At 40.2% G+C, this 22,568-nt stretch overlaps 1 protein-coding gene across 9 annotated transcripts in view; it reads left to right on the top strand.

The window, feature by feature from the left end:
- TRPS1 (transcriptional repressor GATA binding 1) overlaps positions 1-22,568 on the top strand; it is a 286,919-nt gene that overhangs the window by 36,562 nt on the left and 227,789 nt on the right. The window contains exon 1 of one of the 9 annotated variants that reach the window (XM_063131075.1): positions 3,322-3,345. The exons of the other annotated variants lie outside the window; for them this stretch is intronic. The gene's annotated coding sequence lies outside the window, so the exon portion shown is untranslated. Of the gene's footprint in view, positions 1-3,321; positions 3,346-22,568 lie in introns of those variants that run through there. 9 annotated transcript variants of the gene reach the window in all.

Below are 22,568 nucleotides of genomic sequence, written 5' to 3'. Positions count from 1 at the left end.
GTCAGAGAGCTGCAGCTATTGGGCAGTGTTTGGGTGCCCCCACCAAATGAAGTTAGGCAGGTGGCTAGAAAGGAGAGGGCCTCCTTGGTTGTGGCACCCACTATTGGAATACCCTCACAAGGAGGTTCACCTGGTGGCCACAGTGTTATATTTTTGGTGCTGGACAAAGCCATGCCTTTTCCCATAGACATTTTGGATTCTAGACTGTATATTTTACAGTTTGGATTTGACTGAGAAGCACTGGAATGGCTGCTTTTTATATTATAATGTATTTTCTATGTTTGTTGTTGTTTTTATTGTGAACTGTTTTTAATCATTTATTATCTGCCCAGAAAACTTTTTGTGATTTGGCAAGCTAAAAATATAATAAATAAATAAATAAATAAATAAAATTGTATTTAATCAAGATGATAATAATAATAATAATTCCCTCCAGAGGAAAATAAACAAACAAACATACACCCCAGCCTTCTAGAATTCTCATTACTGATGGAGGTGTTTGTGGTAAAATGTTCGGTTAATCCCTCTTCTAGTCTTTTGCGTTATTCGTCATTATAGGCAATTTGTTGGATAGAAAACAGTTGAGTTTTGCCAACATTTACAGTAAATGCTTAGATACCAAGTTGTGTTTATTCAAAGCGTCTCATATTGGGGCATGTAGTTGCTAAGGGGCTAAATCTGTGTGTTTTAAAGAGGAGCCTGGCAGAGTGCCCTTCTGTAAAACTCTGAACTGCCTCCTTGTAGCCTCATTCACTCATTTCTTTGCAAGTGGCAGCGACGTGAATGACCAAAGGTACATACAGGAATGCTGTTCAAGATGGTTTTCTGGGACCACTGGGGGTGCAGAGCTGTGCAGAGAATTGATAAAAAGGCTGTGAGTGGCTTGGAAAAATTGGCGTTCTTTGGGAATGTTAAAAGGAACTGTGTAGGAAGTTCCTCCAGTGGCTGGTGGGAAATGGGAGACTGAAAAGCACGTACTCCATTCTCTCTTGCTCAGAAACAGTGAGGTGTCTCTCTCCCTGCCCTTTATATGTGAGTGCAAAATGTGGTGGAGGAATAATACTTCGCACTGTGGGTGTGTATGCATGCATGCATGTGTAGAGTGGGTCATATATTTGAGTATTCGCTCACATCTTACCTATGTGTGATAAGCTAGCCCATCCGGGAGAAGGCTTCACTTTCAATATTTTGCCCTGATGTGCTAATTTTCTACATGCAGGGAGTTGTTTTTTTTAAAAAAAATACCAACCCCAGCTGCCATCTTATTATTTATTACATTTATATCCCACCTTTTTTCCTCCAAGGAACCCAAGGCAGCATACATAATCCTCCTCCCCTCCATGTTATCCTCACAACAACAACCCTGTGAGGTAGGTTGGGCTGAGAGTCTGTGACTGGCCCAAAGTCACCCGGTGGGTTTCCACGGCTGAGTGGGGACTAGAACCTGGATCTCCCGACTCCTAGTCCAACACCTTAGCCACTACACCACACTGGCTCCAGTTGTTATGGCTCCAAAACATGACCATTTTGTGTCACCTAAATCGTAGAATGGCTCTTCTTTTGTTGCCCTTCTGGCCAGCATAGGAATCTCACCTGGCTGCAACACTCTTTCTCCTTACTCATAATATCTAGGCTTTCTTCTGACATGTCGTCCCAGTGCTTGGCAGTGGCAAATGTTAAAAATGCAGACATCTGAATGAAGCAATGCATGTGGTGATGCATGCAAATTAATGGCTGGTGTGAAGGCCTGGCTTTCCTCCCTCTCTGTAGGCTGGGCGGCTTCCACGGATGTTGGCATGGCTTTCACATACTCTCCAGCATTTCAAAGATGAAGACGAAGATGCTGCTGTCTATCCACAAGTACAATCCCACTTCTCATACCAAAGTCCACTATTTCCCTGCCATCAGGCCCCATGTGGTGTTGGTTCCTGCAGCACTGCAGCTGGCATTTGTGTCCCCCTGTGTTCCCGTTAAACAGTTTCCTTTACAAATAATAAAACAATAGGGATGTTTAACGTAGGGTTTTAGTCTTGGAATGCATCCAGCTACACTTGAGCCTGGTCAACAGGTGCAGCGAAATGAAGCAGGAGTCTCCTGAAGTGGTAGACTTGTCTGTACCACTTCCAACCACAGGTGAGGAATTGGATGTTTCAGTCCTTCTGTATGGAGAAAAAGAAAGAAGATATCCCAGCAAGCAGAAAACTAGCTAGCAATAGCTAGTTTTCTCCCTGGTGAGCTAGCAGGGCCGGCCCAAGACATTTTGCTGCCTGAGGCAGAGAACAAGATAGTGCCTGCTCCCATTCCAAGTACCAACCCTGACTGGACTGGCAGATGAATCTGTCATCAACACTAATGAAAAGACAACATTCTCCACTGAACTTGAAGGCAGCAGGCTGACTTGGGGTGGGGGTGCAAAGTAGGCTGCATGGCACACTGGTCTCTCCTTGAACATCTTTCTGCACCTCCTAGCGTCTGCCGCCTGAGGTAACCGCCTCACCCTGCCTAATGGTAGGGCCAGACCTGTGAGATAGGGGTAGTATCCAATGGAAATGCTACATAAACTATTCCCATTCACTTCAGTGGGCCTACTCTATGTAGGACTACCAGCCCTGCACTCTCCAATACATTCAGCAGCATTTGCTATCCAGATACATTGTTGTGGGGCATAACCCAGTGCCCATGTGTGCCCATTAACATACTTTTTTAAAAATAAATAAATAAAAAGGCACTCCTAAAATATCCCTGTGATATTTTAGGTAACGTAGGGCAGTGTCTTACCAGGGGCAGGTAAGAAAAATCGCCCTGGTCAATAGAGGCAGTGGGAGTGTAAGCATTCAGTTTTCAGCACTGGCCTCTTAGGAACAGCTGTTTCCCCATTGCTAGGATTTTCCAGGCCAGAGTTGAACTTCAGAGCTGTTCGGTTGTGTGACGAGAAGCTGTGTGCTTTGCTTTTAAACTTCTGTTTTGTTGGTCTGAGGAAGGGATCGTTGAAGCGGTGCCCTGCACAGAACTCCCTTTGTATCTTTCTTTTCCAACCAATTTAGTAATAAATAAAGGGCATGAGCCTATTCAGTTCAGATAACTGTTATCTCTTATAAAAGTCTACGTGAGAGTAAGTAATTGACTGCGCTTGGCTCTGGTACAGTAGAAGAAATCTGTTTGATCAGTGACTGCTTTTGTACACACATCCAAGGGGAAGTTATGGGATGATATGGGGACATGTTAGAGTTAATCCTTGCGGTTCGCCCTCCCTCGGTCTCTTTTTTCCCTCTGTCGTATTTACACTGCTTAGCAAGCCTTTTGAAACTTTGCAGAGGCTTGGGAGGGGAGGGAAACATCGTGTTGGTATGTATGTTACGGGGGACGCAGCAAAGAACGTTTGCTTGGTTAGGGCTTAAGACAAGCCAAAGGACTTGCTGTACATCCATCTGGTGTCCTTTTGTTCGCTATTTGAGTTTTAAATCCCATCTCCTGAATTCATAAAAACGTTGTGTGTGATTTTGTGGTTGTTTTTTTTTTTGCTGTCAGACCAAAGCAAAAGAAAAGGAAATCATCCTATTTTTTAATTTTTTTTTTTTAGATTTCCTTCTCGTCAAGCATATTTTTGTGGCAGTTGAGTCTTTAGTAGAAATCTGAGGGAACACAAGTCTTTCTCTCCCACAACCCCTTCTTTTCTCTTTGGTTCTGCGGCTGAAACGATTTTTCTTTTTGTGATCTGCTTACAGATGAGTCTTGTTTGTATTCACATGAACCTTTAAGCCTGGCAAAGCTTAAATATGTGTTTATCTGCAGCTGAATTTACTTGTTTTATCGCAGGAAGTACTCCAGAACAATTTTTGCTTCCCGTCTCTCCCCCCTCCCCACCCAGTCCTGTTTTTCCTTCTCTGTATTTCAAATAGAAACCTTGAAATATAACCCTAAGTATGTTTATTCAGAAATAAATCCCCATGAGATCATGAGAAAAGTGCTGAAGCTCAATGGTAAAATATAAGCTTTGCGTATGGGAAGTGCCAGCTTCGTTCTTCGGAATTTCCAGGTAGGGTAGGTGAAACACTCCTATATGGAACTGTGGAGAGCCAGGGTTCACACATCACGCTAACCCACCACGGATTATTGTGTCGTCTGAATGCAGTGTTTTCCGCAGTGTGGGTCGACATGTCTGAATGCAAGTCTACAGTAGTGAGCTAGTTGGACCAATGGTTTGACTTAGTATAAGACAGTTTCCTACGTTCCAGTGGAGTTTACTCCCTAGTAATTTTCTTTTGGATTTCTACCATAATGAGGAAATATCTATACATCTATAAGCTAGTTCATAAATTCTGAATCAGGCATCATTTTTAACTTACAGGGAATGATTTTCAGCTCTTGGGAATAAATAATTTTAAAATCAGTGAAACTTGCTTCCAGTTACTTATGTTTTTAGGGTTAGGCTTTAAAAGCATTACTTTTTCAAGAGCAAAATGCTATTTGTTTGAAGAATCTGGCAGTTATGTAACTCTGCATTCCTGAAGTTGCTTGAATGGTCTCTGCGAAGTTACTTTTGTCTCTTCCTATAAGCACATTGTCTAAAATCCTTCTTGATCAACTGGTTGAGTCTGATACTAATGTTATGCTTTCTCTCCCAAAGTGAAAAAATCAATGAAGAAATAGCTCTTTTTAAAGAAGTGCTAGACTGATGACATTTGTTTCTTCAATGGCAGGAAACATTTATGTCAGAATCAGTGCAAAATCAAAAGACCTAAAGATTTGCAGAGGGCTAGTCACATTTGTCTGTCTTGCTTCAAAACCAGTGCAGAATGTTAAAGCACATTCTGGACTAGCATGTATAATGGCATGAGCTGTCATCAGACACAAGCTCTTAAGAGTTACCCAAGTGGTTGGGATAGAACTCTGCACCCATAGTTGATTGATTCAAACTGGTAGCATAAAAGTGATTACAGTGCTATTGAAATAAGGGAACTGAGCCATATAGCTTTTCTTCTGTTGGGTGTGTAGCAGAAGCAAAAAAAGTGTGAGAAAGCAAAATTTTAAAACGTATTTATTAATAACACTCAAATAAATCAATGTCGGAGGTTTAATGCAACTTTGTAAATAGGCCCACAAAAGTTAATACCTGCATTTTTTTTACCAGCTTGCTAGGAGGTGGGTGGGTTAGCAGGAGAGGAATGGAGAGCTGCATTTTTGTGCTGGGTAAAGAAAGAGGGCTTTTCTCCTCTGACAGCCCACTTGGTTTCTATGCTGGGTGCAGAGGAGGGTCCATTGTCCTCATCACACTCTCCTCTGACAGTTCCATCACTCACCTGCATGGCATTCCATGCTCTTACCTACAAGCAATTCCTGGCTACCTATGGCAGTTAATCTAATGATTAAATACTGATGCTTGGATACAAATCGTTTGCTTCTGAAACGCAGTATGCTAAATGTTTTCTGGATCTTCTGCCGACTTGTATCATTTTCGTAATAAGTAATCTCAACTGGAGACAATATTGAGGAAACCTGGGGAAGAAGACCAGGATTAGAGTGTATGCATTGTGAAGTCTTCTCCATGAGTTCTCAATTCTGTGGTTAAGGTTTCTGTCATGACTATTTTTGCTGTGCAGCACAGGAAATAGACATGTGTCCTTATCTTGATGAGAATTAGTGTCTTCCTCATATTGTATGTCAGTGTACAAAATTGGTGCCTTACTATGAATCAGCACTTGCAAATTGGAAAATACTTAGTAAGTACGGGCAGTTTGCCAATGTATTGGTTAACATTATTATTATTATTTATTTATTTATTTATTTAGCACCATCAATGTACATGGTGCTGTACAGAGTAAAACAGTAAATAGCGAGACCCTGCCGCATAGGCTTACATTCTAATAAAACCATAATAAAACAATAAGGAGGGGAAGAGAAAGCAAACAGGCACTGGGTAGGGTAAAACTAACAGTATAAAGTCAGAACAAAATCAAGTTTTAAAAGCTTTAGGAAAAACAAAAGTTTTTAGCTGAGCTTTAAAAGCTGCAGTTGCTATTGAAGAGTTTAAGGCCAGACAGAGCATTTCGGATCTAAAAAATATCCCATGCCAATATTCTGTAGACAACCTACAGCTTAAGCAAAGGATACTCGCAATTTAGCAGAGCGTGTTCAGGGTTAATTCTTCTATCTGTTGTTCCATGTATGTTCTACCAGCTGGAAGGCTACATGTTGCCCCCGACACTCCCCAAAATGTGCAAAAGCACTCACAAGCATTGGTGTTTTGCTATGGAATTTCAGCAGCAAACAACTAGAGAAGCAGCAGCACGAGTGCAGTCCATGGGACATCTGGGGAGGCGGGGGAGAGAGATTGCCCCCCCCCGCCCCCAAGCTGCTCACTCCTGCTATCAGGAACTGAAATGATTTCAACTTGCACCTGGTCTTCTCCGCAAAGCTTTCTGGGAAGAAAAAAAATAAACAAATGATGATAGATTCCCCATCTTTTTATATAAATAAATAAATACATCTAGTTGCTTATTCAAAACCACTTCATCCTTAGTTGCCTAACAATCATGGAAAATATGAAAGCAAGATATGTGTACCAGGTAATAGCTTCTGTGTATAGAGGGAGATGAATTGGTGAAGTGGCTGTATACTTCAAAACCATTTTTTTTTTAAAAAAAAAAACATTCTATGTGAACCGTACAAATATCCACTGCGTAAAACATTATGAGAGGCTATAGAGACCTTTGTTCCTTTTCTTAGCAGGGAGTTGAAAACACACTGCTGATGAGCTCAGGAATGGCTTATTTATGCAATTTCTCGCTTCACACATTCAGATTCCAAACCTGGGACTCCTCTTAACTCTAAAATTCCACGTCATTGAACGTATGTCTGCTATTGTGTATACAGAGACACTTACGCACTTTAATGGTATGGCAAGTGGTGATGTGAGCACCATGTCAGTTACATCGCTTAAAAGGTACTAAAGCAGTTGTTCTACATTAAGAGTTCCCTTGTGGTTACCAGATGTCCCTTACTGTAAAGGATGTTGCTGATTTTAAAGGAGTGTTCCCAGCTCCAGACCATTATGGCTAAGCAGGACAAAACACATGCTGATGATCTGAGCTTATGTCCATGTAGAACAGAGAGTACATCTCCACATAGCTGTTCTCTAAGTGTGAGAAGGTGCATTTATCCATGGAAGCACAGAGAGTTTCTGCAAGAGGCAGGCTGCCAAAGAGAACCGTCACAGGAGAGCAGCATGCCCCATCTTTTGAGCTGACTGTTGATGGGGCCAGCAGAATTTATTATTATTATTATTATTATTATTATTATTATTATTATTATTATTTATTTATTTATTTATTTATATAGCACCATCAATGTACATGGTGCTGTATAGAATGATCCTATAGAATGATCCTATAGAATAGATCCTAGAGAATAGAATGATCCTCTATTCCCCCCCCCCCAAGGCTTTTTGCTTCTTTGGAATCGTTCCAAGGCGACATTAAAGAATCATGTTTTGGAGAGATATCTTGTAGCTTTTTCTTTCCATATGTATGTATGTAGATCTTACTGCTCCAGACAGGAGGAACCTAGGCTGGATAAAGAGTAGCTAAAAATGAAATGCATATGGAAATAAATATTCCTGATACAGAAGGTAGGCACCGATTGCTCAAGGGATATATGTAGTTTTCACAAATGCTGATCTTTACAATTCAATGTGGAAATCAATTATTGCACTGTAAGACTGAAGGGCGGCAGTTCTGGAAATCAAGCCATTCAGTTTGCTCGTGTAAGAAATTAAATTGTCTGACTTATAGCCCAATCCAATGCATGCATACCCAGGAGTAGGTCCCACAGAATTCAAAGGTATTTGAATTCACGCAAGTGAATAAAGGATTGTAGCCCTACACAGAAGTGGCCCACTGTGAGATCTCTGAGTCCGTTCAGCACACTCTTGTGTCTCCTTCCCCCCCCTGCCATTTCCCAGCTTTTGTATCAGTCTTGCAAGTAAGTCTGCAAAAAAAAAAAAAAACAACCTCACAAGTATATATTTTAATATCTCACTTGTATAATTATTTAAAACATCCCTATCCCAACTTTCTGCCTCTCAAGTTAGCCAAGATAATCAAGGTGGCTAACATTACAAAAATGCTAATACAATCATATAGTATTAAAAGTAGAATACAGCTCACATAACAGATAGGAAAAATGAACTTCAACAAGGCAATGGGGATGACAACTCACAAGGCGGTCCAGCCAAAAGGGCCTGCTAGAAAATATAACTTTTCACTTGCGTTTAAGGGCACAGTGCTATACTGGAGTCACGAAGGAGCTGTTCCGTTGGCAAGGATACACTGGTGAAACAGCCAAAATGGGCAAGAGTTATGTCAATCGGTATAGCTGCTGCATATTCAGCAGTAGCAGTGCTGATAACCTAAATATCCTTAAACCTTGCAGATCAGCCTTCCCCAACCTGGTGTCCCTCTAGAATGGCCATGGGGATTGTGGGAGTTGTAGTCTAGCACTTCTGGAGGGCACCAAATTTGAGAAAGTTGTTGGAGATCATGGGTGGCAACTTGTGACCCTCCGGATGTTTTGGCCTACAACTGCTATGATCCCTTACCATTAGCTATGCTTGATAGGGCTGAAGAATGATAGACCCTGTTTTTAAAGCTTCTATGGGCTCATCTACACCAAGCAGGATATTGCACTATGAAAGTGCCATGGAAGCGGTATATAAAAGGCAGGAGCAACACTACTGCTTTATAGCGGTATTGAAGTGCCCTGACAACTGTTGCGGCCCATTGACACATACAATATACCGCTTTCATATCACTTTCATGGTGTTATATCCTGCTTGGTGTAGATATGTCATGGTCCCCAACAGTTGTCAGTGCACTTCAGTACTGCCATAAAGCAGTAGTGTAGATCCTGCCTTTTATATACTGCTTTCATACCACTTTCGTAGTGGAATATCCTGCTTGGTGTAGATGAGCCCCCAGTGTGGTTCCAGTGTCACTTCTGTTTTATCCCTTACTCATGTTTTTCCTCTTTGACTCAAAATAGTTAAGGGAATTTAATGTTAATAGCTTCACAAGCTTAAAGTAGCTATTAGGTTGCTAAATTAGAGTTTTTACTGTGTGAGTAAGACTTCTTTACGGCCTCCCCTAGTACTTTGGACTGGAAGCATTCCATTTACTCCATTCACTTTTCATGACATTTGTATAAAGTCATATAGAATAAAAGCGCAATGGATTTGAAACAATATACAACGATTTATAAACACACACCTACAAAGGTTTCAAGAAGATGAGGATTTTAGAACATACATTTAATTAGGGCCTCTTTTGATTTAGCTTGATCTTAAAAAGTTAGTGAATTTCAAGGTGTCAGTCCTGTGTTAGGTTGTTCATGATTAACAGTCCATAGTTAAACTATAGTGTAGGCTTTGCACATAATGACAGCTCATGATTCAGCAACAACCCACAATTCAACAGCAATCCATACTCAACCTATACTCTGGGATGTCGTGATGTGTGAACCAGGAAATTGGCACTGACTTCTGTGTAAAGGTGACATTTCTATTCTTTCAAGCTATAAAATATTTATTTAACATGCTGTAAGATCTTACATTTATTATATGTTGTTCTGATTTGATGTATGATTTTGTTTTCTTAACCATCTTGCCAATTTTAAATCTTCTAAATAAATAAAACAAACATGCATAGGATCGTTTTGTGAAAGTACAAATCACTCTATAGCATTTATTATAAGGACATAAGAAGACGTATGCTGGATTCGACCGAAGGCCTACTTAGCACAGCAGTCTTTTCACACAAATGATTCTGGGAATTCCCATGAACAGACATAAACACAATAGTACTTCAGAATCATGTTCTTCAGCACATGGTATTCAGATGTATAATGCTAGACTAATATATGGCCATGATGACTAGTAGCCATTGATTGCCTTATTCTTCATGATTTTTTTCTAATTCCCTTTTAATTCATTCAGGTTGGCAGCCATCACTGCATCGTCTGATATTGAATTCCACAGTTTAACTATGCACTGTGTTAAGAAGTATTTTTGTTTCTCTTGAATCACCCACCAAACAGCTTCAGTTAATGACCCAGGGCTCTAGTATTTTATGAGAGGACGAAAAATGTCTCCCTATCCACTTTCTCCACATAATGCATAACTTTATACTCTGTCATCTGCCGCGTTACTTGCCTTTTTTTCTTGGCTAAAAAGCTGAAAATATTGTAACCTTTCCTCATAGGGAAGTTGCTCCAGCTCTTTGATCATTTTGGTTTTCCTTTTCTGCAACCCTTCTGAATATCCTTTTTGAGGTGAACACAGTACTCCTCAAGTGTAATCTCAACATATATTTGTATAAAGACATTATTATATTTCCTGTTTTATTTTCAGTTTGTTTCCTAGTGATCCCAATCATGGACTTTGCTTTTTCCACAGCAGCTGCACACTGGGTTGACACTTCAATTGAGTGTAGTATCCATCACAACCCCAAGATCCCTTTTCTGCTCAGTCTGTTCCAGCTCAGACCCTATCAGCATATATGTAAAATTAGGACTTGTTTTGCTCCAGTGTGCATCTCTTAACACTTGTTTACACTGAACTGCATTCACCCTTCTAATACATATCCCCCCACCCCTGTTAATATGTTTTGGCCCTCACAACAGCATGGTATGATAGGTCTTCGTTTCAGATTTATTTATGGGGAATATAAGTATTTATTTTTGAAAAGTCAGGGGTGAGCTTCATTAATAAATTGAGTTTAATAAAAATGAAACTAATAATTACAAATGAGAAGATTGGTTGATCTGGGTGTAGGCGTCTAATTAATTTTTAGTTTGTCTCTCCTGTGCAATAAGAAATGGATGAGTCAGTTCGGTTAAAGGCGTCCTGTTTTTGTAAAATTATCAGGTGTCTGAGACTGACTTTGCGTGGTTTTCTATATCTGAATCTGTAACCCTGTTATTTATTTGATTTTTTCTTCTTCTGCTAACATAAATACAATAAGATTGGCTTAAACCCTAAGTGCTTTAGGCTGTTATTTATTTGAGTGGCAAATTTTTTGCAAAAAGGTATTATATTAATTTAAATATTTACTTATAAATACACTATCTAGATGTTAAGGAACTGCTTTTGTGGAACTGCACATATCCTAGACTTTGCAGGAGTCACAGAAACAGTCTGGGAAGCCATTCTTTCTTTTTCTGGCTGTCATAAGGATCTAGCTGGCATCTAGCCTGGAATTGTTTCTCAGTCCTGGAAATATGTAGTAAAGAGTTACTGCAAGCATGTACAGTTTCCCTTGGTCACTGAAGAGCATCAGACCTCCTTGCTGATCTTGGGTTAGGAAGGAGGCTTTCTATTTCAGAAGGCCTCCAGGAGGGCATTTGCCCATATACTGTAGCTTTTGGAATTTGAGCTCTGTTTAACCTGCTTATTATATTATATTGAACAAGCCGTACAGGTACTTCTGGCATTGTGGGCCTTGATCGTATATTACCATACTCGGATAATTAAGGGCCATCCATGCAGTGTTTTAGAGCTAAATGAATACTCATTTTCGTAGACTCATTCTTTGTTCTTCATTAGCTCTAGCTCTCTCTGTGTTGAAAGTAAGAGATTGATTTCATGTGGGAGCCTGAGGCCTGACCACTATTAAGAGAGTTAGCATTTTGTACTGATCACCTTAAGAAGGATTCCCAAATAGGGTCTATGCTGCCACCTTCATCTCGCTGCTCTTTAAGGCTAAAAAACTCCCCAAAATGTATGCTGGGGGTGGGGAAGGGGGAGTGGTTGTAGGAAAATCATATGAATGTGCTCTAGGGTATCTCTTAGTTTACCCAGGTGATTTTCTCATTTCTTCTCTTCCCTTACTTCAGCCATTAATCTGGCCGCTATAGGTGCTAAGGGATTTCGTGCAGGCAAGTGCATAGGACTCAATGCGGGCAAGTGAGCAGGCAGGTGGGAGTGAGATGGAGCACTCTGTCTCTCTCCGTACCCAGCTTAGAAACCAAACATGCTGCTAGAGGAGGGAAAGAATAAGAATACAGCTCTCTGCCCCTCCTGTGCTAGCCCCCAACAGACTAGTGAAAAAATGCAGATTAGTAACTTTTGGGGATTTGTTTACATCATCCCAGTTTGAAACTGGTGCGGGTGTATACTACAAGGAGGAGGAAGAGGAGGAGGAGGAGGAGGAGGATGGTACCTTCCAGCAGGAGTATATTGTGCAGGTAGATTGTTTTGATAAAAGCTGCTACCTGCATAGACCTGTGGTTAAATGATCTTTTCTAAAGCTATTAAGATCTACTGATAATCTACCAATGGCTCCAGTTGGTCAGGTCATTTATTTTAGTCTGAAAGCAAGCTTAGTTGTTTGATGAGCAATCGTGAATAACACTTGATGTTCAGTAAACTATGAGAAACAGGATTGTCTGGAATTACTTTCCTGTTTCTGGAAGTGCCTCGTTCGTGTCATGGATAAAGTTAGCAATGGTCCCATAATATCAGCTGAAAATTTAGTCAGTAGGCTGCCTCTAACTCAGATTTTAGGTGGGTATGATTTGTATTGGAAAGGGAATATAGGAGGAATGTTGCATTGCTGCTGCCGTAGATCTTGTCTGAATGAATGGAGTGAGTATAACTAAATATAAATGTCTCTCCCTTGCAAGCAGTAAATTGCCTTCTAAAGGAAGTAGGAGTTCACAAGGGTATGTTTCCAAAACATGCACGTTCAAGTTCCAGTACTATCAAAAGAAGTTGGCAGGTATAAATAGCTGTCCATCATTCTTCATAAATTCCTTTTTTCAAAGGATTTCAGTGCACTAGGCAAAGAAGTGTGCTTTGTAAAAGGAGCTGGTTGCCTGTTCCTCAGAGCTTTGGAAAATATGATTAAATTTTCTTTATCCTAGTGGAATGAGTTGTCCCCTGATGCAAAACATGACATAGAGGGCTAGTTTTCCATCCTATCTTGTTTATATATGCCTGCACAACTACAGTCCAGGGGCCAAAACTTGCCAGTCGTGCTAGGCATTGCTGCTGTGTTACATTTCCCCAAACACTTAGTACCAAAGTTAGTGCTGTACTAAGCAGGGCTTGAATTCTCATATATCTGTTTGTGAGAATGCAAAGGGGGTTGAACTTTTACAGAGGCACCCAGTACCTTGTTCATATATGAGCATTATTCTGCACCTGGAAACACTGCCTTCCTGCCTTATACTAGCTCAGTCTGTTTAATCATTTAGCCCTGTGTTGTCTATTTCCACTGGTAGTGGCTCCTCCAGATCTTTAGCAGAAGTCTTTCTCATCAATCTCTTACTTTCAAAGGAGAGAGTGCTAGAGCAAGTAAATAACTAAGAATGAGCCTACTAAAATGAGTATTTATTTAACTCTAAAACACTGCATGGATGGCCCTGAATAATCCGAGTATGGTAATGTATGATCAAGGTCCACAATGCCAGATGTACCTGTACATCTTGTTCAATATAAGTGACTCACCAAGCCCAATGTGGCCAACTACTTATGCAATCCACCAGAGTATTGATCAACTTTATGCTTCTTCTGCCTTCCTAAAACTAAGAAATAGGAAGATTATCAATCATTTGGCTAGCCATAATACATGCCTTTGGAATGATGGGGTACAAGCTTTGCAGGCTTAAACTATATCAAGCTCTGTTTGTTGCTGGGAACACATCTGATCAACACATCAGACGACACTTCAGGCTCTTGTGGCTAGTGAGACTGTGGTTCTCTGGGGTTAGAACTAACCACAAGCTGTGCTGTCGCACACAATACTTTAAGCCACGGTGAGAACCGCTAGTGAGCAGGGTTTAGCAAAACGCATCACACATGGCACCTTAAACCCTGCTGTTTAACCAAAAAGGTTTAAGGTGTCTTCTGAACAGGCTTATGCTTCTTAATTCTGTACGTCTTATTTTTTCCCCTTTGCTGTGTTAGCAATATGTATTTGTCAAGCTTCACTCCCCCACCTGGGAGGTCAAAGGCTTGAAGGCCAATGCCTTGACTAGGGCTTTCTCAAAGACTACAATCAAATGTGGGTGTGACACCCAAAGTGCTTGGATATGATGTACAGATAAGTCATCTCAGTGTGGTTTTACATTAACATTAGGCTCTGTTCAGTGCAGAGAAGGTGATGGTGGGACATTCATCCTGGTTACTTAAGAGACTCTGCTAATCAAGGTTCAAGCAACTGAGGCATCCACCACATCTGTTGGCAACTGTAAAGTGGAAGTGTTAAACACCATATGGTGGGATGGATTATGCACGTAGCCCTGCACCATATGTTTGTAGTTTGGAAAGCCTTTTTGAACAAAATAATGTTACGTTTTACATGAGCATTGACATACGAATTCTCCAAACCCAACCAGTGCAATTTATTTAATTAAAACCCAGATTGTTTTGATGAAGACTAGGCAAGAGATAAAATGTAAGTTTCATCCCACACTGAAACTGTTGCACAAACCCTAAACTGATTGAAAGGTTGTCACGAAACATTCAGAAAGCTCCATTTGCCGTGATGTGAGTGGAGCACACACCCAGCCTTTACACAGGATTGTTGACTGAGCTCTCAAAACTGGTTTGTGAGTTTTCGCTACTTTACCATCAAATGCTTATAACTTTGTTGTGGGAAAGAATGTGACAAAGCTGAGGAGACCCTTCTTTTCCTTCGTACACACATATTTTGCTCATCCTGCTTTGTAATCATGTCTGCTGGTTCAGCCGTTGTGCGTTTAGCCAGCATGTCTGCCATTGGGATACTTCTAACTAATAAGATAGTTATGAAACTGTGGTCTGTCTCAGCAAAAGCTGTCATTTGCCTGCCCCCTTTCTCATGCCGTGCAAAGTTATGTCCGTGGGGTTAGCAGGGAAAGAGAACTAGCGGGGATGTTTGGAAGCTGATTAAGAGCAGGTTGCTTGTAAAATGGGATCACACATGTTAGTAGTAAAGGCCTAACAGGACTTTGTAGACATCGAAATACAATTAAGCATCCTTAGTTGAAACACAGATACAAATTCTAGACCGCACGCACACTCTCACCATAACAAGACTGTGGCTAAAATAAAAGCATATCTGAATTCTATTAGCATCACTCCGAATTGGGCCATATGTAAAGGTTTGTACAGGATCTCTGTTTGCAGAGCTTACCCCTTTACTTTTTGTTCTTGTACAGATTTCTTGGGAAGAATCTCACAAAACACAAAATCTGAAGCTGGACCCCCTTGCAGAACTGGGAGAGTTGATAGAGGAAATGTAGTATCTTCCCTAATTATACTCTTCTGCCATGTCCCTCTCACTTTGCATGGTTTTTGAATGTGTGGTGGAGTGTTGTTGGTTTTTGGAGCATCACACAAATGTCCTGATGGTTACTTAAGAATGTAGGTAGCAGGTGGGTTGTGTATCTCTTCATTCATTGTTTTGATTGATAGTTCCAGGGACCAGTCAGGAGTCCCACTCTTTCTCCCCCCTCCCATCTTAGATTTTTAGCATCTTTGTTTCCTCCCATTGTGAATCAGATCTAGTCCAACTTTTGTAATGTCTACCAGGTACCTCTGTGAAGCTCACAAGCAAGGCATTTCCTGCTGTTCGCCCCAACAGCTGGTATTTCATTTCTTAAATTCTTTTTACACTGTTTCCACATCAGTTTGCAATTTTTTTTGAAGTCCTCATGAAAATTCATACACATTTCTGTTTGCATTTCTTCTAATACAAGCATTTTTGTAGACATATTTATCTAATATATGCATTTATTTTTTTGGCTAGGAATTTCATCTAACGATGCATTTTTCTATGTTATTTTCATTAATATTTGCATGTTCCTCTGCACTTTTCTCCAATATAGGCAAAATGCTACATATTTTTTGATTGGAGAACAGTGTCGTAAAATTCAGAGAAGTACAAATATAGGAGAATAACTCCTTTTTGGTTTATGTATTGTTTCGGGAAGTACAAATTAGGTGGGTTCGCATGAAAATGCAAATTAAATTATTTCCCCCTCTTACTTGAAAATGGGGGCTATATTAGCTGTTGGATCTTATTCTCTGTCATTAATGAAGAGTGCCCTGAGATCATATCGTCCTTGCTACCCATCATTCAAGTGAACAGTGAACAGGACAAGCAAATAAAAATGCTCTCCTTCCTTCCAAAATAACTGTCCTCTCTATGGGGGCTTGACAATTTCAGTTCTGTATCTGAATGAACTAATACTCTGGCACAAATAAGTGGAAGGGCAAGGACTAGAACAGGGGTTCAAAGCCACTGGCCCTCTAGGGGGCACAATCTGGTCCTCTGGGTTCCCCAAAAGTCCACTCTTCTTGTCTTGTCCCTACCCCTTTTCCACTCACTACCAATTGGTTGGTACTTTCCCAGCTTTTGTGCAGATTTTCCCTCTTTCTAAATGGTTGAAATATTTGTCCTTAGACTTGGTTTCTGGCAGTCAGAGGTTTAAGCTAGAATATACCGGTGAGTGTAGTGTTTTGGCTCCACCCATTTTCCCCTTCAGCCCTGCCCAGCCCTGAACTGCAGCTTCCTTCTCTGAAATGGAATTTGGCCATTAGGTTGGGAAGAGGTTTGCTCCTCTGTACTAGAAGCTTGATGTAGAAGTGGCACAGATGCAGTAGTGTGGTGTAGTGGTTAGAGTGTTGGACTGGGAGTCTGGAGGTCCAGGTTCTAGTTCCCACTTCGTCATGGAAGCTCACTGGGTGACTTTGGGCCAGTCACTGACTCTCAGCCCAGCCTAATCTACAAAGTTGTTGGAGGATAAAATGGAGAGGAGAAGGATTATATACGCTGCCTTGAGTTCCTTGGAGGAAAAAGGTGGGATATAAATGTAATAAATAAATAAATAAATAAAAATAGAGCATCTTGAAGAGTTGTGATGTGATTCTAAGTAATCTATGTTTTGTCATCTTTTTTTTTTAATCTAAAAAAAGCTTAAGACTCCCAAAGACTTCTTCGAATTCTTTTTATATCCCGCAATTGTATTTGAGACCCTCAATTTGTGTCTGCTTTTCAGGAAATTTTAACTGGGATACTTACAACAGTTATGTTCGGGCCTCTGTAGTCTGAGAATGCACCAGACATCTCACAGCAGAGATGCAGTAAGCGTTCTATCTGTAGGTGCAAATGTTGGGACCGTTGTTCAATTGATGCTGAATAAAATGTGAGTGCCTTATTCCATGCAGGTATAATGGGAATGGCACAAGGCTGCACTTGCGTGCATAAGCATGTACCCAGCAGGTGTGCCGAGATCTGGTTTCTTGGCAATGTAGGACAATATGCTCAGATCTAAATGTCACCAGTTATAGTTAATGGATAAAAACACTGTAGTTTTGCTGTACAGGATAATACAGGATAATCCATACAACACTGGCATTCTGAGTGCCAGAAAGGCCCAGAGTTTTTTATATTATGTATCCAGACCTGTAAGGAGCCCATAGAATTTATTACTGTCATTGGAAAAAGTTTTTTTTTAAAAAAAGAAAACCGGAAGCAGCACTGTGTTTTGGGGAGATCACACTGCCAAGAGAAATACACCCACACACATACACGCACACACACACAAATACACGTATCATTATTAGGGAACACAGCATGTGTTTTAATGCCTAATCTCCCTTAAACATAGTTTTTGCACACTCTTAGCATTGGATCCAATAGTGTCCTTTGCCTTCCAGAAATTAGCATTTCCACCCATTTCAGTATTTGCCCCTGGAAGTGCTACAATGTGGTTGCCAGTAGCAGGGTGGTGGTGGGGGCATGTGTGTGCAACTCCACCACCAAGTCTGTCCCGCCTGCACTGTTGGATACTGTCCTTATTCTAAATACAAATTAATCTCCAAAAAGTGTTTTTTTTTGGGGGGGGGGTTTGCAATGTAATTTATATCAATATATGTTTAGGCTATTTTGCATCATTCCTAAAAGGTGAAGCCCCCATTGAATAATAAAAGTTGTTATCAATCCTTTTTTCAATTCTTCATGAAGTCACTGTTTGTTTTTTAAAATAGCATTGTGGAGACTTTACTTGCATTTTCTGTTGTGTAATAATGGTCTCTATTTTTAATTTTTTAATTTTGCTTTTCAGCAGAGCTTCAGAAATATCTTAAACCCTGTTTTTGGAATCTCTAGTTCAGAAGTGGTTAACAGGAGACATTTTGGTGGTAGGAGTCAGTGAGAGGAAATAAACTCAAATGAAAGAAAATGGCGATCCCTCATTATATGCAAAACGCTCAGAGTTATCTAAGATGGCACTGCTTGGTTTGGCTATTTAGCAACTGCAATTTCTAGTTTCATTTATAGACCTCAAAACTCATCACAGAACTAATTATTGTACCTTGTGTTGAGATGATTAATGTGATTTTCAGCTAAATGTGATGTGCTAGGGAGAAAATTAATTGCTTGAATCATTTAAAAAGTAGTTGCCAACCTTGAAAATGGGACATAAGTCCAGGTGACTGCATAAGCTACACGTAACTGTTGATTGGCTCAAAATTCTTCAGTGCGGTATGGTGTGACTTAATCTCAACCAACTGGGTCATGCTTTGCAGGCCGTTCTGTTTAGTTGCTATCTTGCTTCATCTTTGTTGGACTCTCAGCTTCTTAGTCTAATTGGCTGAATAATGCATAACCTGTGTCTTTAGATCTCTCGGTCACCCCAGGTTCCCTTTGCACAAGTTGCAACATTACTTCAAAGGAGGATGCATTTTAGCTTATGCACATAGTTCGAGGCCTTTCCCCAATACTTCATTATGCCAGAAAACTAGAAGATGCTTTATCAATTTGCTTGTAAGGTGTAGTTTAAGGGGGGGGGGGGGAAACGTTCTGGATTTGATTAGAGGAGGGATCAGTGCAATGAGAGCACCCCATAGCATTGTGAAATTCAGAATTATTACATTAAGACGAAGGTAGGAAGATGCTGTTGGTGGGACATTTTGTGGAAGAGCAGGCAAGACTGAGAAAACGTTAATTATGAAATATTGTTATGAAAGGGACCTTGGATAAGATGAAAGCTGTTGATTTGTTATGGGTACAAATGGTTTCTTTCATTGATCAATTTTTTTTTAAAAAAATTGTGTGTTTCTCGCTACTTATAAGCGTACAGGTTTTTGTCTACTCGAGAATTTGGTTCTAATTAGTGAATAACTATGTCAGTTTGTGGGTGTTATCTATTTGGGCATTTATGCCACTTCCCATTGATGGTTCTGCATTTTGTAGTACCTTACTATTTAGGTGAAAATGTATTTGACTTTCACAAACACTCAAGTTTGGAAATATCATTGTATGTACTTTATGAATCTTGGCAGACTCCCAGGATTTAAATTAAATTTCCGATGTGAATTGCAGAGGCTTCAACATTATATGCATTGACTTCACAAGACTGTAGTTGCACCCTCCGAAAATACAGACTTGTGGATTATATATTTTCCTTGCATTAGCTTAATGGCCTGATCCTTAGAGCACTACCCTGCCATTTAAATTTACAATTAGCACTTCTCCCTATATGAGCAGACCAGTCTGATGAGATTGGCAGAGACTTTGCTTGGCTCTCTGCTTGAGAGAGGGGTCGTCTGGTTTTTCGTTTTTTTTTGTGTTGTTGTTTCTGCTGCTGCTGCTCACCTTTCTGTTCTACCACCTATTTTATGGATCCTGTCTTGGGAACAGCTATCCTTCATTGTTAACCTTTTCAAAATTGGTTAAAATCTTCTTATTAGAATTTTTAAATGTCTTTTCAGATTTTTAGCGTTTGGGTTAGCATAAGCATCTGTTCTTCTTTTGATTATATTTTTGATTGCAGTGATGGTTTTTATTTTATTTTTTGTAAACCATGTGAGCAATTCGCCCAGAGTTTAAAAGATGCTTCTTCTTTTTTAAAGTGGTACTTCTTCACACAGCACATAATTAAATTGTGGAATTCATTATGGCTTTAAAAGGGGGTTGGATAAATTCCAGGAGGAAAAGGCTATCAATGGCTACTAGCCCTGATGGCTATGTGCTGCCTCCAGTATCTGAAGTACTAAGCCTATATGCACCAGTTGCTGGAGAACATGGGTGGGAGGGTGTTGTTGCACTGTGAGCTGTTTTGTTGGTTCCTGGTTGACAGCTGGTTGGCCACTGCGTGAACAGAGTGCTGGACTAGATGGACCCTCAGTCTGATCCAGCATGGCACTTCTGATGTTCTTATGTTCCTGAAGGAGAATGCTAGCTTTCAAATTAGGAGCTCTTCTGCAGCGGAATGCAAAAGTAGCTATTTCTTAAATGGGATTATTCTGGATAAAAGTATAAACATTATACCAATGTTAGGTAATGGCCTAATAACAACAGAACAACTCTTTCACAAAAATCAATTTGATGATTTTGGGAGCGGTTTCCCAAAATAGGCAGATTGCTTTAAACACATGTTGTGTGCTTGTAACAGGGAATATTTTTATTAACCTTCAGAAGTTGCTGCCACAGGATGTGGTGATGGAAGCTAACTTACATGGCCTTTTAAAAAGAATTAGACAAATTCATGGAGGGTGAGTCTGTTAATTCTATTAGTCACAACAGCTTATTGGAACCTTCACATACACAGGCATAGCAGAAGATGGGAGTAAACAGTTGCCACTAGAGGCAACATACTTGTTTCCTTGAGACTAACTTTGAAGGTGGGTTCTTTCCTTCATGCTCTGCTTCTAGGCTTCTCAGAGATGTCTTGGTGGCCACTGTTGAGAATGGGACAAAATTGACACTTAGGCCATCGTCACACATAGGGATCAACCAGAATTGCTGGCTTGTCCTGGTTTACCATGAACACACCTCATTTATTCCCTCTTCGCTCCTCCCTTCACATGAATGGGTAAAAGAAACAAGAAATGGAAATCTTCACCTGATATCCAAATTCAGGCTCCAGTTTGCTGTTCCCAAATAATCGAGGGCTCTACTTTAAGCCTGGCTTGTTTGGGAGCAACGTCACTCACAGCTGCCCATTTCCTGTCTGTTTTATCTGCTTGTATGAAGGGGCAAGCAAAGTGGGAGTGAACAACCTGCAGCATGAGCCTGCTGCTTATTCACAGTAAACCAGGATAAGCTGGAAATGCTGCCTTATTGTTATGTGCGAATGCAGCCTTGATCTGATCCAACAAGGCGATTATATTTTTGCAAACATCCATACTGCATTTCACCCTTACAGCTTTAACAAACTTAGAGCCACCTGTCTCTTTTGTCAAATCCCTCTTGAAAACCCACTTTGTTGTGTGAATTGTTTGGCTTGATACCGTTCCCTATTTAAACAAGCCTACTGACCTGTATCTAAACAGGAGGGATACGCTTCCCCCGTTACTCACATCTCTATCTTCCACCCCTACTTCTATTGCATTCTATGTCAAATTTTATATTGAAAGCTTCCGTTGTGTTGTTTGCAAAAAGCCATGCACCTTGATGGAATTGTCCAAAAAATTATTATTTATAGAAGCACCATGTAAATAACTACCACCACAACCTCCTGAATATGCATGAAAGCACCTCATACTCAAAATCTGTAAAATGTAAACATTCCGTGACCAAAGTCTACAACCACTTGGTGTGTGGTTAGTTTCTGATACTTTTGAGTCTTCTGTAGGGGCTTTGGTTTTGAAGATTAAAGCCTTATGGAATGAGTTTGGAAGTTAATGGAATGGATGAGGAGCAATAAAACACTGTTAGAAGAGAAATTAGTAAGCTTGGTTGCCATGTGAGGTATCTGATAATGAAATTGTGTGTGTGTGTGTGTGTGTGTGAGAGAGAGAGAGAGAGAGAGAGAGAGAGAGAGAATATGGATTCTAAATGCTATGCAATTAATGACTGTATTGGCTAGTGTTCATATTGAGCTCCACTGAAAGCACTACAGTTTCTGATTCATGGCCAAGTTTTTCTATATCTGTGCGGCTTGTATAGGAAACACACAACCTACTCTTTTGTTGCTGCTGCTGCTGCCTCCCCTCCCCTCACACATGGTAGAAAGTGGGGGCATTTGTATGTGGAAGTAGCAACGTTTAGAAATATGATAGGATATCCTTTGCAAGGGATGTAGAAGTGTAGAATATTATGATGAAAGTGTTTATTACCTTGCCTCACAAATGCATATTAATATGCTGAATCTTTTGCAGCCCAATTATAGATTATTAACTGGAAATGTCAATTAGTTTGTGCGTATATTCAAAATATTGATCTATTTTGATGCATCTATGCATAGTCAAGTGTCTGGAGAGTGGGGCAGTTTTCAAAACCTGTTGCAATGTGGCGATGCTACAAAAATGTTGATTATGTAGCACAATCATTATCATCATCTTAGCTCTGCTCACTAAGTCCAGTAACCTCTGTTTATACTATGCATACTACATAACACTCTGGTAGCCTTTTGGCATAATGGCAACTGCTGAAGATGGAATCCCTTTTCACAATTCAAACCTTTGTTCAACCTCTCTCCTTCAGTAAAGCCTTATCTGAATTGTTTTAATGTACCTCAGCTATGATTTTATCTATTGAAACATTCATGTATTGCCTTTTAATCCTAAACAGACCCTCATAGCA

Source organism: Elgaria multicarinata, chromosome 7 (genome assembly GCF_023053635.1).
Source record: "Elgaria multicarinata webbii isolate HBS135686 ecotype San Diego chromosome 7, rElgMul1.1.pri, whole genome shotgun sequence".
In the NCBI taxonomy this organism is placed as follows: Eukaryota; Metazoa; Chordata; class Lepidosauria; order Squamata; family Anguidae; genus Elgaria; species Elgaria multicarinata.
Note: the sequence above shows the minus strand (reverse complement) of the source record. Positions and strands in the feature narration are given on the sequence as shown.